Source organism: Monodelphis domestica, chromosome 4 (assembly GCF_027887165.1).
Source record: "Monodelphis domestica isolate mMonDom1 chromosome 4, mMonDom1.pri, whole genome shotgun sequence".
Taxonomy (NCBI): domain Eukaryota; kingdom Metazoa; phylum Chordata; class Mammalia; order Didelphimorphia; family Didelphidae; genus Monodelphis; species Monodelphis domestica.
Window position 1 is genome coordinate 74576093 of NC_077230.1, and position 18236 is coordinate 74594328.

At 42.5% G+C, this 18236-nt stretch overlaps 1 long non-coding RNA gene across 1 annotated transcript; it reads left to right on the top strand.

Moving 5' to 3' along the window:
• The first annotated feature begins 5809 nt into the window (after nt 1–5809).
• LOC103100714 (uncharacterized) lies at nt 5810–14317 on the top strand. The gene is made up of 2 exons (XR_008911108.1): nt 5810–6787; nt 13029–14317. It is a non-coding gene; the product is annotated as an uncharacterized LOC103100714 (long non-coding RNA).
• Nucleotides 14318–18236: the final 3919 nt, after the last annotated feature.

Below are 18236 nucleotides of genomic sequence, written 5' to 3' on the forward strand. Positions count from 1 at the left end.
ACTTGAAATCAGAAAGACCCGAGTTCAAATCTAGCCTTACTTTTTTTTTTTTACCCTTTCTGTCTATCTTAGAATAAATACTATATATATTGGATCTAAGACAGAAGAGTGGTACGGGCCAGGCAATGGGGGTAACATGACTTGTCCAGGGTCACATAGGAAGTGCCAGAGACCAGATTTGAACCCTGATTCAAGGTCTGGTTCTCAATCCACTGAGCCAACCAGCTGCCCCCCAAGTCTTACTTATTAGCGGGGCAAGTTGCTTAACCTCTGCCTGCCTCAGTTTTCTCATCTGTAAAATAAATAATAATAGCCCCCAAAGGTTGTTGTGAAGATCAAATGAGATGATAATTGTAAAATGCCTGGCACGCAGTAAGTGCTATATAAATGTTAGCTATTATTATGATCTTATCAGTTCTGAGCCTTTCTTGACTAGCCCATGAACAGGTATAGAAGTCATTTCACCCCTCTGTGACTTTGGAAACTACTGGTAAAATGGGGATGGGGTGAGGGTATGCTTTCCCCAAGCACAGGACCAAATCGTGATAGATCAGTTTGCAAATGCCAAGTTCTTTATGAACGCTTGGGAACGTCAGTGGCATGGTCACTGCCCAGAAGCCAAGAATTCCGTTTTTGTTTTCACAACAGTGTTAACTTGGCTTCTTCCCATCGGGCTTTGCTGGCCTCCATTCCACAACTACACAGTGTCCAGGCTCCCCCAGAGGAAGGCGCCATAGAAACACAAAATATTATTAGAGTTCCCTGGAAAATTTGGACCATAAATTCATGGAGACTGACTCTCCTTCTGTGGACAAACGGTCTCCACCAAGCTCGAGACAGAAAACTGACATGTTTATCAGGCAAGATTATACTTGGCTTGCAAACAGTCGTCTTCTAGCCTCAAATAAACAGGGGCTGCTGCCATGTTCTCTGGGCTGTGTCTCTTGGTCAGGGAGTCTTGGCACGCTGGCTCTGCCCTAGGCAGGAAGCGGAGGCTTGGAGCTTTTACACTTTGGCCAAGGTCTCTTCTGGATGCCCCAACCTTCCCGGGGCCATAGGTGCAGGCCTCTTATACTCTTCCTTTCCCAAGGCATAGCTGAGTTAGGAAAGGATTTTTAAAGGGGCCAAAGGGAGTGATTTATGAGAAGAGATTTAAAAGAACTAAATATGTATAATATCACTAAACAATGACTAAAGCGGAGTATGATAACAGTCTGGACCCTTGAGATCCTTGGGAACCACACAGTGATGGTTGGGTGGGGGGTGAGGGAGGGGAGTAGAAGAAGGCATTGTTTAGGCTGTCTGGCAGGACGACTAGGACGGAATCTGTTACCCACGTCTCCATCTCCTGCCCCTTCGGATCACTTCCTCCTGTTATTCATTGCTTCATCATCCACTCCAGATTCACCATTTCTTATCTCTAGAGCAGAACTTCTTAGGCTTGACTCCTGGATTTATTTGTCTTCATGGTGAAGTCCATGGGTCTCTTCTCAGAAAAAGTTCGTTGGATTTTTTTTAACCCTTACCTTCTGTCTTAGAATCAGTACACTATGCTGGTTCCACAGCAGAAGAGTGGTAAGGGCTAGGCAATGGAGGGTAAGTGACTTTCCCAAGGTCACACAGCTAGGGAGTGTCTGAAGCCAGATTTGAATTCTGTCTCTAGAGCTGGATCTCCATCCACTGAGCCCCCTGGCTGTTCCCAACATTGAATTTTAAAACTAAGTCAGCATGTAGCCAGGATGACATTAGTGGCCCCCATTTTGATTAGTGCTTGATACCCCTATTTTAGGCTCTAAATCAGCCATGGGTGCCCAGACCCTAATTCACACGCAGATACCTGAAGGGAGTCTGTCTGATTGTCCTTCCATTCCAGACAAGGAGCCTGGCACAGTGGAGAGAATGCCAGAGGACCAAGCAGAGGTCAAACCAAAGGGTTGTCACTCAGTGTCCTTGGCAAGTCCTTGGACAGCCTCTCTGGGACTCCGTTTCAATAAAATGAGGAGCTTGGCTAGGATGAGCTTTCCAATTCCTTTGGGCTCTACGCTCTCTGATTTATCTATGGCACCCTCTATAAAGTGAGCTTTTTAAGAGCACTTCGGGCTGGGACGAGTTGACAGAGAGGAGCTACTTCTTCTTGTCCTTCTCCCACTCCCAACCCTGCTTCCTACAGGCTCTACAGGACCCCCAAATAGTCTTTTGAGGCCTCTAAAAATGGTGGTTTGGTTGTTCCTGGTGAGGGAGACGGAAATTTTTCACTTTCTTTTAGGTGACTACGCATCCACCCCTGGCACAAGCGCCAAGAGGCAGCAGCCTCAAAGGCATGAGCACATCACAGAATAATACCCAGTAATATGAAAAAAAAGATCTAATGCAAAATAATACTCATTCCTCTGGAAGGGGTTAAGGAAAAAAGATCCTCTATAATCTGTCTTCATGAATAAAAGAATGTCCAAATAAGAAGGAATCTTTTAAAAAATGTTTAATCCTTACCTTCCATCTTAGAATCAATACTATGTATTGGTTCCAAGGCAGAAGAGCAACAAGTGTTAGGCAATAGGGGTTAAATGACTTGCCCAGGGTCACAAAGCTAATGTGTCTCAGGTTAGATTTGAACCTAGGAACTCCTATCTCTAAACCAGGTTCTCTATCCCCTGACCTACCTAGCTGTTCTCTGATAAGAAGGAGTCTTAAAGGTCATCTCCTCTTTCTTATCAACAAGATCCCCAAATGAGTAATCTGATCATCTTGCTTCTGCATCAAGATCTCTGATGGCAGGGAGCTCATTACCAAACAAGGTGGTCCATTCTATTTTAATATGTCTTTTTGCAAAGTTCTCCCTTATATTGAATCCCTAGAAGGAATCTGGATGACACAGTGGATTGAATTCTACATCTGAAGTAAGGAAGACCTGAGTTCAAATTCAGACTCAAGACACTAATTGGTTTCATAATCCATTTTATGTCATTAATCAGTTTCCTCAATTGTAAAATGAGGGGGCATCATCTGTCTCCCAGTGTTGTTGTTAGTATTAAATGAAATAATATTTGTAAAGTGCTTTATAAATGTTAGGTTGCTATATAAACACAAGCTATTATTATTATCATTATATGCTAATAATAATATTAAGTGGGGCATCGAGGTCACAAAGTAGATAGAGTGCTGGATCTGGAGTCAGGAAGACTTTTTCTGAATTCAAATCTATCCTCAGGCATTTATTAGCTGTGTGAATTTGGCAAGTCACTTCACCTTGATTGCCTCAGTCTCCTCATCTGTAAAATGAGCTGGAGAAAAAAAAATGAGAAACCACTGCAGTATCTTTGCCAAGAAAACCTCAAATGGAATCACAACATGACTAAAAATGACTCAATAGCAATTTATTATTAAAATCATCCCTCCTAAGACTTTCACCTATTTATCGCACTTTTTCCCATGAAGTATGCCATTAGCTCTCGTGGCCAGACTTTCTTGGCTGCTTTTCTACCCACTGGACTTTGAGGCAAAAGTTAACATCCTCATTTGGATACCAGCCAATAAGTCAGCTTAGGAGAATATTCCCAGCTGACTCTAAGAGCCTTAAGACCCCAACACTGGGGCTATTGGGGACCTTTAAATACCATCAGGTTCCCTCACCCCACTTTTACAGATAGGAAAACAAGCTGAGGGGAAGTGATTTGCCTAGAATGGCAGTTCAATTGTTTCAGTCATGGCAGACTCTTTGTAGCCCTATTTGGGATTTTCTTGGCAAAGATACTGGAGTGATTGGCCATTTGCTTCTCCAGCTCATTTTACAGATGAGGAAACTGAGGCTAACGGGGTTAAATGTCTTACCCAGGCCATATGGCTAGTAAGTGTCTGAGGCTAGATTTAAACTCAGAAAGGAGTATTCTTGACTTCAGATCTGGTGCTTTATCTACTGAGCCATTTAAATGTCCCCTAGTGTCAGGTAACTACTCAATTTCTGAGGGAGGATTTGAATCAAGGATTAGAATCTAGATTCTAAATCCAGCAATCAATCCACTTCACCGACTAGCCTTTCAGAGGTGTCAGAGTAGGATTTCCATTCCACAAGTTATTCTTTTTGTCTTTGAATGAACACATGTTTTCCCCCCACTATAAGGAGGTGTGTGGAATAGAGAAAACTGACTCCAAAACCTAGAAGACCTATGTTGCAAGTCCATTTCTAACACATCCTATTGGTGTGTGACCCTGAGCAAGTCACTTAACCCTCAGTCTTTCAGGCAACTCTCTGAGATAGTAAGTAACTGGAATCTCCTTACTTAAGTTCCCTAAACCAATGAAATTCTAGGTCCAATCCTTTTCTTTCCCCTTTCTAAAAGTGAGCAGGGTGTGGCACAGAATTGAGTTAAATATTTTAATTCAGTCCAACACCCATTTATTAAGCATCTACTATATCCAAGGTAATGTGTTAGGTACAAGAGATAAAAAGGGGGAAAAAAGGAAATAATTCCTGCCCTCAAAGAGCCTTCATTATAATGAGAGTATATAATAGTTACCTAGACAGATTAAGAAAATTTTAAAAATATACAAAGAAGGGGAAGCTAAGTGACTCATTAGATAGAGTGCCAGGTCTGCTGAAGAGAAATGTTGGTTCAAATCTGGCCTCAGACACTTCCTAATTGTGCGGACCCATGGCAAGCCATTTAACCCCTATTGTCTAGCCCTTATCACCCTTCTGCCCTGGAACAGATAATTATATCAATTCCAAGGAAAAGAGGAAGAAGGAAGAAGGAGAAGAAGAGGAAAGAAAGAGGAGGAGGAAGAGGAAGAAGAAGAGAAGAAGAAGAAGAAGAAGAAGAAGAAGAAGAAGAAGAAGAAGAAGAAGAAGAAGAAGAAGAAGAAGAAGAAGAAGAAGAAGAAGAAGAAGAAGGAGAAGAAGGAGAAGAAGGAGAAGAAGGAGAAGAAGGAGAAGAAGGAGAAGAAGGAGAAGAAGGAGAAGAAGGAGAAGAAGGAGAAGAAGGAGAAGAAGGAGAAGAAGGAAGAAGAAGAAGAAGAAGAAGAAGAAGAGAAGAAGAAGAAGAAGAAAAAGAAGAAGAAAGAAGAAGAAGAAGAAGAAGAAGAAGAAGAAGAAGAGAAGAAGAAGAAGAAGAAGAAGAAGAAGAAGAAGAAGAAGGAGGAGGAGGAGGAGGAGAGGAGGAAGAGGAGGAGGAGGAAGAGGAGGAGGAGGAAGAGGAGGAGAAGAAAGAAAGAAAGAAAAAAAGAAAGAAAGAAAGAAAGAAAGAAAGAAAGAAAGAAAGAAAGAAAGAAAGAAAGAAAGAAAGAAAGAAAGAAAGAAAGAAAGAAAGAAAGAAAGAAAGAAAGAAAGAAAGAAAGAAAGAAAGAAAGAAAGAAAGAAAGAAAGAAAGAAAGAAAGAAAGAAAAGACAGGAAGGAAGACAGGAGGAAGACAGGAAGGAAGAGGAGGAGGGTTTTTTTAAGCATTTATATTTACATTTTACCAAACACCAGGCAAAGCTCTGGAAAATAAATACATTCCTGGCACTTTGAGGACCTTTGAAATAAGCTAGAGATTTACATCCTAGTGGTGTGACCCTGGGCAAGTCACTTAACCCACACCACCTAGCTCTCACTACTCTTCTCATTGGAATAAATACTTACCATCCAGATTAAGAAAAAATAAAGGTTTTAAAAAAAGAAGAAGCTAGGGATTCTAAGCTTCATTTATCTGGTTCTCTTTAGCATCTCTAGGAAAGGAGCTAAAAGACTTTCTCCTCCTTATTGAGTTTGTAATGAAAGAAAGGAGAAAATGTGCCCAGAGCAAAGCAGAGTAGACTACACTCCTTGTCCTAGGGTGGTCCCCTTCTCCCTACTTCCTCCCCAAGTATCCTCACCTTCTGTATATCTTTTCTGGCTCTATCCTGTCATATTGCCACAATCCCCACCAATGGTTAGCTCTGCTTCCCCTATTGGAACTCTCTGGTCTTTTGACTTCTCCCCTCAGGTACCAACCCTTGAACCAGATAAATGAATCCTTGCTGATGCACTCTGGGTAGAAGACAGGAAAGCCGGCTTCCAGGTAGCCTGAGACCTTTCAACCTGAGGCCAGCCAGACCTTTGTTATCTAAATAGGGCCCAATTAGCAGCTGAGTTGGTAGCCTGGCCAGAGTAATCAGACAAATGGGAAAATGAGTAACTGATGCAGAAAGACGAAAGGGATTAACGGGGTAGCGCTAAGGGCTGAGGAAAGAGAAAGAACTTGAGGGAAGCCCCCAAACCCGTAGGCATTAAGGGGAGAAGGATTGGCCAAGGGACGTGAATAAATGTAATGGAGGCCAATGAAAAGCGGAGAAAGAAGGAGCCTTGGGACTAATTTCATTTCCATGCTCTCTATGGAGCACAAAGTGAAATAAGGAACTGCCGTCAATGTGCTTGGTACGGAGAGTCAATCTGGGTCCCAAGAGCCCCGGCGACGCGAGGTTTCTCTGGTGGCAGTGGGTGAGGGCCATGCGCACTCGATAATTAGCAAATGATACTTCTCTGTGTCGTGCCAATGCAGGCAGTGCACACAAAAAGGCATTTGGACCCCTTTTCGACTGGCTGTAACAGCAGCACCAACAAAGCATGCTAGGAACGGTCCGATCCTTCCTGGCTGGCCAGTAGATTAGATGTGGTACCAGAGGAATTTTTTCCATCTCTGATCTCTCTCTTTATCTGCAAGCCAGAAATGTGTCAAATAATCTCCTTTTCCCAGATGCCCGGATTCCTCCGGCAGACAGAGGCTTAAAGGGAAGTTTCTAGCTGCCGGGAGCCTCTAACCCCAGACCTGTCAGGTACGCAGCTTGAGAAGCTTGGCTTGGGGGGGGGGGGCAGGGGGAGCCGAGCTGGGGGGGGGGGGGGACAATCTCTCTGGGCCGAAGGAGGAGGAGACTTACGGGTTTCACCACTTTTTTCCCTCCGAGCTTTGCTAGGTATGTCCCTGTGGTGGGGCCCAGGGGCCTGGAGCCAGGAGAGGGGTGAGCACATTTTTTCCCCTCTGTGTTTCTGAGGGATTCCTGACAGAGCCCATCAGGGCTGCCTTTTATCACCACTGCACGCTTTAGTGAGCCTTTCATGGCTCACAGACAATGTGTTCTGTGCTGGATTAATCCAGCCTGCATTCATGCTCAGGATGTGGGCAATGGACAGGGAGGGAGGTGGGGTAGAAAGGAAAAAAACCACCAGAATTTCAGACAGACAGACAGACAGACAGCAAGAAACAAATTCATTTGTGAAAGAGGAAAAAGTATTCCTGGAAAAGCCCAAGTTCAGTCCCAAGGCGAAGTCAGAATCAGAAATTTGAGGTGAATAAGGAGAGAAAGATTGAGACAGATGGGAAAATCAAATGAGGAGTGGCCAGTGTGAGGTCACTCCAGCGGGCGGAAGGCCATCAGCTCGTGACCAAAGCTGGGCATCAGAACTGTTGGCTTGTAGTCTCTCAGTTCTGTCATTATCTTGGGATAAGATCTGGAGATAATCACCTACCCAACAGTTTCTCAGTTTTATTACCTTTAAAATGGGCACCCAAATGCAGACCTCGTCAGTAGTAAAACATTCTGACATCATGAAGTGAAAGATATTTCTGAGGGGAACAAACTATTGTTTTCACCATGCTATTGTCATCTCCAGGGCAAACAATTAGAGAAGTACTATACATATAAATATTTATATGTGATATGTATTATATTATGTAAAGATTTATTAAAATAGATTGAAAATAACAACAGCAACAATAATGATGAGAGTTGACATATAGTAGCTTAAGGTTTTCAATATACATAGAAATCTATATAATTTTGATATCCTGTATATATTAATTGAGTCAACCCCCCCCCACACACACACACACAATTCTGGGTGGTAGATCCTTTTATTATTCCCACTTTAGAGAAATTAAGGTTGAGGGAGATCAAAAGATTTGCCAAGAGTCATACAGTTAGTAGAGGCAGCTAGGTGGCATGTGAATAAAGTGTTGGGTCTATAGTCAGCAAGACTGATCTTTCTAAGTTCAAATGTGGCCTCTGATGCTTACTGCCTGGGTGATCCTGGGCAAGTCACTTAACTCTGCCTCAGTTTCTTCTTTTGGAAAACGAGTTAGAGAAGGAAGTGGTAAACCATTTCATCATCTCTGCCAAGAAAACCCAAAATGGGGTCATGAAGAGTTAGATATGTCTGAAATAATACAACAATAACATAGCTAGTATCTGATATAGGGTTTGAACTCAGATATTCCAGGCTCCAAGTCTGGCACTCTGCCCACTGAGATGCCAAACCTTCCCAATGATTTGCCCCAACCTCTTGCTCCAGAGTCACATCCTCACTGTTGTAGAGTATAAAATTCCCAGAATTGATGGCACAGCTTTTCCATCCATGCTGTCCTCCCAAGGAGCACCTATGCTGCCCTCCTGGTCAGATTCAACATTATTAATCAATTTCTCTTTTATTTTGAGCTGAGTTTCAGAGTCTTGCATGCTTGTGAAAGGTATCCTTCCCAAACCCCAGGGGTTCACCACAGCATCCTCATGTGTGGATGAGTGGGACAAGTGATCATCATCCCCCCCTCCCTTTGATGGAGAAAAGAAGACGTGCAGCCCTGAGTGACTTGTCAGAGGTAAAAAATAAAAGTAGCCAATCCTCCCCCAACTCTGCCTTCGAGTCTCATTTCCGAGCATTCACCATGCTCCCCCCACCCTGCCCACCATTTGTGACAGGAGGCAGAAGCATGATTTCAGAAAGGCTCTGCCAAAGGATTAAGTATCTTGAGTATCTAATAGCCTAGCCACAGGGATGAGAAGCTGATTAAATTAAGTTCCCATGGTATAGAGTGACCCACTTAAAATGTGGCCCCTGCTAGTCAGTAGGGGCTTAAATGAGACGTGCCTGAAGTGGGCTGCCTGGATCATGTTCATCATTTGAGGCCAAGCTTGGATATTGCTGTACATGTGCTGATAGCAATTCTTGTACAGACTTCCCAAGTGGCTTAGCCTCCAACCACCCCCATTTCCACCCTGGAGGCCCCCAACAAGCTAGAGCAGGTTTACCACCTCTGCTCTATCACCACTCCTTTTCCCAGAATGGTGCTTTTTGTTTTTAAACCAGAGCTGCCCCACCTACCCTGCTTGCTCTAAAGGAGCCAGAGCTACAGTTGATATGGATTGACCTCAGAGCATTAGTGGGGATTGGGCTGGCCCCAGCAGCTCTGGACCCAAAGCTACTCTCTTGGTCTCAGTATCTTCTGAGGCACAAATCATGGAATTGGAAGGCAACTGAGAGATTATCTAGTCTCCTCTGTGCCTGAACGGTCTTGACTGTCAGATCCATTTGCCACACAGTTGCCCCACTGATATTCTGAAAACTCAGATCTGAGCATGATGCTCTCCTCAGAAATCTTTAGTGCTTTTCTAAGGTTTCCATGACAAAATAGGAATCTCTTCAACCTGGAATTGATAACCATAACACAGTTCCCACCTTTATTTGGTACTGCTTCCCTTCATACATTTTCTACAATCCAAATGGCCACCCATCATCTTGCTTTTACATAAATGTCAAGCCAGTAACCATTTATGGAATTCATTCTCTATGCTAAGAACTGGGGGGGGGGGGGGGACAAAATGGCCCCTGCCCTCAGGAATTTGCAACCTAATGAAAGAGACATCCAGCAAACAACTATAGATAATGCACTTATTCCTCCTCCTCAGCTCTTTGTATTGCTTCTTTAAAACATATCTAGTTACCACCTCCTATCAAGCCTTCTCTAGTGCCCACAATTATTAGCCCTTTCTTCTTCTCCAAAGGACAGCTAGGTGGCATAGTGGATAGAGTGCCAGGTCTGGGCTCAGGAAGACCCGAGTCCAAATCTGACCTCAGAAACTTCCAGGTTGTATGACCCTGGGCAAGTCACTTAACCCCCATTGCCTAGCCCTTACCACTCTTCTGCCTTGGACCCCCCTACTCGGCATCTATTCAAAGAAAGAAGGTAAGAGTTTTGTTTTGTTTTAAGTTGGATATTCCCCATAGATGTCCTAATGGAAAAAGATTGCTGAATCAACTTTTCTTTAAAAAGGAAACTCAGAGCCTGTTCCTCTTTCCTTTTAGTCCATTAAATACCACTGCTTTAAGTGCTATTAGCAAATAGCCCTCCATTATAGTCCCTTGGTTTCTTAGTGCCTAGAGTCCAAGTTGCTAGAGATCTCAAGGGTATGTGAAATTCACAGGCTGAGTTCAGGCTTGCAAGGAAAGGATTAATTAGGCAAAAAGGCAGTTGCCCACATAAGAGGGTGCCTACACCCCATGCCTGGTCTGGTATGTTGGTGCTCTCATTCAAACACACAATAGTCTCTTTAGTTCTAAGTGCCACTTAAAAAAATGTTAGAGCAAGTTCCAAGTGAGATGCCCAAGCACTATGTTTTATACAGGCCAGTGATAAACAACTTTCTGTTTTCACAGGTCTGGCAGTCCTAATGGGCTCAGAGTCCTCAGCAGACTATAGATAAATATCACTTCATCTCAGGCCCATTGAAAGAAACGACAAATTAAAAAATTATTCTGGCCAACGAAACAACAAAAATGTATTTCTTCTCAAAGTATTTTCTTTTCCAATTGCTAATGGAATACTGGAATATGATCAGCTGTTGAAATTGATTTGTTTTCAAATAGTTGCGGTCTTTGTGAAGTTGAAAATTTTTTCTTGCTTTAAAAACATCATGTATTCCATTATGTTTGGACTGAAGAACCAAGCCAATCAGTTTTGAAACCGTAAGAATTAGTTGGTTCTTCTGCAGAGGTCTGGACATTTACTGTGTCTCCATTCTTGCTTTTTCACACATCTGTTTGCCAATTTTTGACCAGAGGGATGAGGAGCAGGAGTCACTGGTGGAAGGAGAATGATGAAAGGCTTGTGTATGCACTTTCCTGTACTGTATATCTGAATATCTGAATATCTATGACATATGAACACATGCAACGGGATTGGAGATGGGGATCAAGGGTGACCATTGCTGGAAGACATCCCGATTCTTGTTCTGACCATAGGTCAGTTCCTTAACTTCTCTGGGTCTCACTTCATAAATTCTTGGATCTTGAGCTGGAAAGAGATTTTAGATACCATATAGTTCATTCCCTTCATTTTACAGAAGTCTAGGGAGATTAAGCTACTTGCCCATGAATGCACAATAGGCTATGGAGTTAGAATTTCCACTGTATACTCAGAGTATGGTATGATGTGCCACATGGTCCTCATCTATCAAATGAAGGGGCTAGGCTGGGTGGCCTCGAAGATGCCTTCTAGATAATTCTGAAGATGATGATTCTATGAGTATCAGCCCTCTCAGGTTCAAGCAAGCAGGTTTACACATATGTGCAAGCCTGGGAAAATCTGAAAAACGCCACATGACTATGATTTTTCAATTTCTAATGCTTTCGGAAAAGAGTTAAAGATTTGAAATAAAGATTTGTTTTTAATGGCATCGAGATATGCAGTGAATAGAGGGGCAGATCTAGAGTCAGGAAGACATGTTTCTGGGTTCCAATCTGACCACAAACACTTAGAAGCTATGAGACCCTAGGTGAGTCACTTAACTCCCAGTTTGACTCAGTTTCCATGTCTATAAAATGAGATGGAGAAGGAAGTAACCAACTACTCCAATAGCTTTGCCACCCAAATGAGGTCATAAAGAGTTGAATCCTACTGAAAAACCCCACTGAAAAACAACTGAATGCTTTCAAGCTACCTTGATGTGTCCATAAAAATTAAAATATCTTTGTTGTGTATTATTTTCCCTTTACAGTTTTTCAAATAGTTCAAAGTGTTTTATAATAACTTATACATTTGATGCTCCTTCTGATAACCTAGAGATAAACTGGTGCTATCACCTGTGTTACCCATGGAAAGATTCTCTGAGACAGATTGAGTCTGCATGTAGTCACTCAGTCAAATTGAGCCAAATCATCTGTTTTCAGTCATCTTAAGAACCCATGCTGATACAAGCAATTAGATCACCTGGGTGATCAAGCTGTGAATCAGTAGCCAGGAGGAAGAGGGGAAGAGATGTCACCAAAAAGCTCTGTGGCTTTGATAGATCCCAGAAAATGTACACTTGTAGGTGCGAACCAGAGCCACAGGGCTAGTGAGGTAGCTTTCAACCTTCCTCCCTTCCTCCTACTTTTGAGATTCCTCTTTTCCCTCTTGGTGTCATTGTCTCTTTCTTCATCTTCCCAGGAACTAGATCCCTAATGTAATAACTTGCAATGGTTTTAACTGAAAGGCTCTCAATTTATGGGTCCTAGTCTTTTCTCTCTCCATTTACATGTGCACATATATGAAATATGAATACATATATGTCTATATACACACATGTAATATATGTGTGGATATATATCTGAAATCACAAATATATATATATATACTATTACTAAATTAACTATATGTATGTATAGCTATACATTATATACTATAGAATACTATACCAAGTGTCCTTGGACTAGTCAATCAAACATCTATGTATCTCAGTTTCATCCTCAGTTCTCCAGTAAAATGGAGATGAATGTACATGATCTCTAAAATCCCTTCCAGCTCTAAAACTATGATTCTCTGAATTGAGGCCCAGAAAAGTTAGGGATTTTCCCCAAGGTCACACACACACACACACACACACACACACACACACACACACACACACACACACTTTTATGTTTGGTCCAAACCTGTGATTTCATACTTGTATAAATGTGTTGAGAATAGGAGAGGGGAAACACCATTCTCTATATGCCAAATAAATAATACTCCTCTCACCTATCCCTATTTCAAATGTATTTGGATATCCTGGTGGTTGATAAAACAGAAATTCATAGGATCATAGATTCTGAGCTGGAAAGGAACTTAGAAATCATTTAGCCCAATACCCTCATTATAAAGAGGACTATATTGGAGACTTATATAATTTAGACAACCAAAGTCATATTGATAATATGTAGTGGAGTCAATATTTGAATCCATCTCCTTTGACTCCTCTTCTATTGTGCTTTTCTTCTCACTAGGCTGTGTCCTTTAGGTGGATGTAATGAGAGATTCTTGGAATGACTAGGAACCACCAATGCAAAGAATTTCAGAAATGGTATACAACCTCCAGGAACTGAAGCAGAGTGAGAGGAGCAGAACCAGGAGAACATTGTACACAGAGACAGATACACTGTGGCACAATCCAATGTAATGGACTTCTCTACTAGCAGTAGTGCAATGATCCAGGACAATTCTGAGGGAGTCATGAGAAAGAACACTTTCCAGATCCAGAAAAAGACCTGTGGGAGTAGAAACACAGAAGAAAGACATTTCCTTGATCATATAGTTTGATGGGGATAGGATTGGGGATGTAGACTTTAAACAATTACTCTATTGCAAATATTAATAATATGGAAATATGTCTTGATCAATGATGCTTGTAAAACCCAGTTGAATTGTGTGTTGGCTACAGGAGGGGGTAGAAGGGGAGGGAAAGAACATGAATCATGTAGCCATGGAAAAATATTCTAAATTAATTGATTAAAGAAAAAAAGAAATAGTATCCAGGGAAATCAGCCATATCTCTTGTCTCCCTATGTAGAATAGATCAGGTACCCACTGATCTTTAAGGAGTATGGGGAAGAAGAATCCTTCTGATCTTGATCAAGTCATCTGAAAAGGTTTTGTACCCTTCTTTATATTCTTTCAAATTCACTTATAATTGTTATTGGGTTGATAGGATCATAGATTTTGAGCTAGAAAAGAACTTAGATATCACCTTCCTGGCCATCTCCTTTCATGATCCCTGCCCTCCACTCTCACCTCATACTCCCATCCCTGGCACCCTGGGCTCTGATTAGTAAGCATTCTCCTTAGCTAGCCCAGACGAAGGCCCACCACACCATTGCCCAGTCATGTCCACGTCAGACTTTCCTTTAACTTCAGTTACCATTCCCTATGACTCATCTGGATAAAACCCTTCTCCCTGGTCACTACTATTAGAACAAGTACTGTTCTTTGAGGACAAGGTCTGAGCTGCTAGCTTGTACTTGCATCCTCAGTGCTTAACATTTAAATTTGTTTTATTCCTTCCTTCACTCATCTATCCATTCATTCATTCACACACCATTCATTCAGCTAGCCCATAGCCTTCATTTTACTGAAGAAGAAACAAAGGCCAGAAGATATTTCAGAGCAGAATTGGAACCTATGTCTCCTGACTCCAAACTCAATGTTCTCATAGTAGCTTTTTATTATTTTGTATTTGCTCAATCCATACACATTAACAGTATTATTGTCATGTTAGGATAAGCAAAACATGTTGACATTTAAAAAACCAGTGGTCTCTGCTTGGGAATTGTTGGCTTAATTACTACCCCTCCCATAATGCTTTTTATTGGTTAACTCCTGACAAAGAATAATGGAGGTTGGTGGGGTGAGCCAGAGGGAGTTCTTCCTGCTGCCTCTCATTTCGTACCACACTGATATACCTAAGGCACACCCTGGAGACAGTCCAGTCACAGCAGAGCCCTCCACACTGGAGCATCTGGGAGAATTGTCCTACTTGGATAAGCCCAAGCCTTAGTTATAGGTATGCCCTTGCCAATTCTGCTCATCACTTCTAGATGCTACCGTCATTTAAAATATGAATGGGAAATTATTTATTAAGGGATTACTAGAACAGTTAACATTTAGATGGCTCTTTTTTTTTTTGCTAAGTTTGCTAAGTGGCTTCCAAATATTATCATATTTGATCCTCACAACAACCCTGGGTGGGGGGGAGTACTCTTATCACCCCCACTTTACAGATGGGGAAACTGAGGCAGATAGTGGTCAAATGACCTTCTGGGGATCACAAAGCTAGTTAGTATCTCAGGCTAGACTTTAACTCAGGTCCTTATGACTCCAGGTCCAGCCCTCTCTCCAGTGATCCAGGTAGGTGCCCCCTCCTTGACGTCTCTCTCTTCCTCATACCACATCCATGCATCACATTGGGTACCAAATCTTACTGCTTTGACCTCCACAGCATTTCTTTTCATTTAAAAAATGATTTTGAACCCTTACTTTCTACCTTAGAATCAATACTGTATATTGCTTCCAAGGCAGAAGGTGGTAAGGGCTAGGCAGTGGGGATTAAGTGACTTGCCCAGGGCCACCCAGCTAGAAAGGGTCTGAGCACAGCATTTCTTCCATCCAATACCTTCTCTCAACCCACAAAGCCATCACTAATTCAGTTTCTCATTACCTCTGACCCAGACAGCTGCAATAGCCCAATATGAAGTCTCCCTACTTCAAATGTCTCCTTCTCTAACCCACTTTCCCCTCAGCTTCATCTGTGCATGTTTTTCTTTCACTCAATAGATTCTGGTGGGTCTTTATTGCCACTAGATTCTCAAAGAAAACCCTCGGTTTGGCACGAAAAGCCCTTCACAACCTAGCCCCAACTCGCCTTTACCATCTTATTACACACTGCTTTCCTTCACCTCTCCCTTCTGGCTTTCTTGGCTTCATTCAAGAATCAGCTCCAATCCCACCTTCAGCTGGGGACCTTTGCCCAACGTTCTTCTGCCTTCCCTCCCCAAGGCTCCCCAAACTCTAGCTATTTCCATGTTGCCTCCCCTATTAGAATGTAAGAGAGTTAGGGACTTTTTAATACTTTTCTTTGTATTCCCAGTGTGCCTGACAAAACACTGTGTGTGTGCATATATGTATATATGTATATATATATATATATATATATATATGAATGAAAAAACATGTATTCAACATGTTCAGTGTGCAGAGAACAGTGTTGTGTTAGAGATAAAAATATAAAAGTAGTTCTAATGTGGGGAAAACACACATATATATACGGTTTCGACTACCATTTCATATGAAAAAGTCCCATGGTCCTTAGGATACAGTTGCAAAGAGGGTAATGCGTCAGTTTTTTTTTTAATTCAAAGATGTTTTATTTCCCCAATTACATGTAATGACAATTTTCAATATGTTTTCTGAAATGATCAGATCTAAATTGTCTCCCTCCCTCTTTTCCTCCCCCCTTCTCAGAAGCAGAAAACAATTTGATCTGGATCATACATGTATTATCAGTGCATCATCTTTAAAGCCACTTCCACTGATAAAATCCTATGACTTTCTAATGTTGAACCATTTTTGACAGTGACAATGGCTTTGGGAGTAAGAACTTTCTTTTTGGGGCCTTTAACAGCTGAATATGGCCACAGCATCTACAGAAGCTGTTATCAAGCTGTATCTCCACAGGGATTGCCTCCTGGGATGATGGCAGCTGGAGCAGCACCATGGATAGTGTGGAAGATGCTGCCATTCCCAGAGCTCTTGGGTTTACTCATCAGTGGCAACTGGTGTGACTTGGTACTGAGCTAGGTAGACTCCTTTTCCACAGCTCCCCTCCGGAATGACTACAAGACCAGGGCCCAGGTGGAAAAGGTAGTGAACTAGAGGACACTCTAGGCTCTTGGGTTCAAGATCCTAAGCTGTCTCCATTGAAATCCCTGGGGATGTGCTGATCAAGATGTGGTTTGACCTTCCTGATACACACACAGCCTCTTCTCTCTCCCCCATAGCAAGCCCTCCCGAAATAAACATAATTGCATTTATACGGTAGTAAACTTTCTGCTAAGCACTCTCATTTTATTCTACAACAACCCTGAGAGGTAGGTGCTATTATGATTCCTTCCTATTTTACAGAAGAGGAAACTGAAGGAGACAGGGGTTAAGTGACTTCCCCAGAGGCATTCAGCTAGTGAAGGTGGATTTGAACTTATGCCTTTCTCACTCCAGGTCCAAAACTCTCCACTTTCTGTCAGCTATCAGGTACTTAGTAAGCACTTAAAATACAGTATTGACCAATGACACCCACTCTGGTTCAACAAGACTGGCCTCTTTTCCTTGCCCCCTTTATTTGAGAGCCACAAGGACTCTGCGCTATGTGAAGGGTGGCAAGTCTCTCAGCACCACCCATTTTTGACTCAAGACTTAGGATAACTTTAACCTTTGTCTTTGGACTCTCCCTAAGCACAACTCCTCCTCAGAACACAATGAAGAGCAGCAGAATCAGCTCCAAGTGGAGGTGACTCTGTTACTGGCACTACTGTGCCAAATTCTGTCTTTTGGGGGTTGGATAACCTGATGACTTCTCCCACCCTCAAAAAAGAGACCGTTCAGCTTTCCATGAAGGACAAACAAAATAAAGCCTAGGGCAAAGCAAGCAGACAAGCTAACTGCCTCCACATCCTGAAAAACTGCTTGGGCATTTTGAACTCTCCTGCCCACTCCCTAACTTGCTTATGCCTCTCCATGGAAGCATCCCATTGCTTTAAAAGAAAAAACACTTTACAGGATGTGTGAGAAACTTCTTCCCTCTTAAATGGCTGACTGAGCAAATTTAACTGAGCCTGTTACCCACTGCGTTTCTTATCAAAGCTCTGAGGTCCAGTTTTCTTTGAGTTTTTGCTTTCATCTGGAATCTCTCGCCCCCCTGCCCTCCCTGCTGCCTTCAGCAGCACAATATCAAACAGCTGGAGTCTGGGCAGCCACAGCTTCGGCACTTTCTCAGTCTAACGTGTGAAGGGGGGAGGAGAGAGGTAGGGCTTTCACATAGGACCAGATGGGCCTGAGCTGGCTTCAGGATATCCCATGGGCTGGAGGAGCAGGGTTTCTGTGTTCAAAGTCAGCTCGCCACACAGGGATCCTTCTTTTCTTCCATCTGCGATGCCCCAGACCCATCTAGCTGGATGCCTTCCAAACGGTTTTGAAGTTGTTATCCTTTTAAATTTCTATGTCACCAGTTCATCTCGGATTCAAAGAAAGTCATGCCTATCTCAGAGCAGTTTGGCGGTCCTATTCGAGCTGCGGCCAATTTGTCTTTAATAGACATTCCCATTGGTTATATCCTATGGTCCATCTCTACCCGAAGATTTAGGAGAGAAGCCAATCCCACGTAGTCCTACTTGTTGGCAAAGCAGGCGGCATTGGGCCCAAGTCTACAATTGTGTTGGTAGCCCAGCAATTTAGCATTTAATTATGGACTTGCTTGCATTCCCTGCTAATTGTTTCATGGGTATTAGTCTCCGTTGTTCTTTTATTCATTTAGCGGGTTGCCCCAATCGTCTTCCTAAGGTATAATTCTGATTGTATCACTCCTGCTCAAAGACTTTTTTCCAAGACTACTCAGTCCTTGTCTAGGATAAATTCCAAAGTCTGAGACTGGCATTCAAGGCTCTCCA